The following is a 323-nucleotide window of genomic DNA, read 5'->3' on the forward strand; positions in this document are numbered from 1 at the left end:
CGTGCTTGTAACTGCCCCAGCCGGACACCCCCCCCACCCCCGACCGACCTGGTCCGTGCCTCGTTCCGGCTTGGCCTGCCACTCTGCCCTGTCTGTTTCCCCTCAGGATAGCGGGGCTCGTTTCCCAGCCCAGGGCTCAGGGCTTCTCCCTCCCCGGAGCCCAGTCTCTGCAGGAAGGGCTGGCTGCCCTTTCCTCCCGGCAACCCCGGAACTGCCCTCCAGGGCCTGACCCCCCACCCTCCAGGGACGTCTTGCCTCTTCGGGCGACGACCCGCTTGTGGGCTCTCCCCCCCGGAGATCGGGGGGACGCGGCTCGCCCTGGC

The 323-nt window shown here is 70.9% G+C and overlaps 1 protein-coding gene across 3 annotated transcripts in view; it reads left to right on the plus strand.

The window, feature by feature from the left end:
- DCAF8 (DDB1 and CUL4 associated factor 8) overlaps positions 1–323 on the plus strand; it is a 53,010-nt gene that overhangs the window by 2,356 nt on the left and 50,331 nt on the right. For 2 of the 3 annotated variants that reach the window (XM_014547458.1, XM_014547453.1), the window contains exon 1: positions 1–51. The exons of the other annotated variant lie outside the window; for it this stretch is intronic. The gene's annotated coding sequence lies outside the window, so the exon portion shown is untranslated. The remainder of the gene's footprint in view (positions 52–323) is intronic. 3 annotated transcript variants of the gene reach the window in all.

The sequence above is a fragment of the Myotis brandtii genome, unplaced genomic scaffold, assembly GCF_000412655.1.
Source record: "Myotis brandtii unplaced genomic scaffold, ASM41265v1 scaffold1120, whole genome shotgun sequence".
NCBI classification, from domain to species: domain Eukaryota; kingdom Metazoa; phylum Chordata; class Mammalia; order Chiroptera; family Vespertilionidae; genus Myotis; species Myotis brandtii.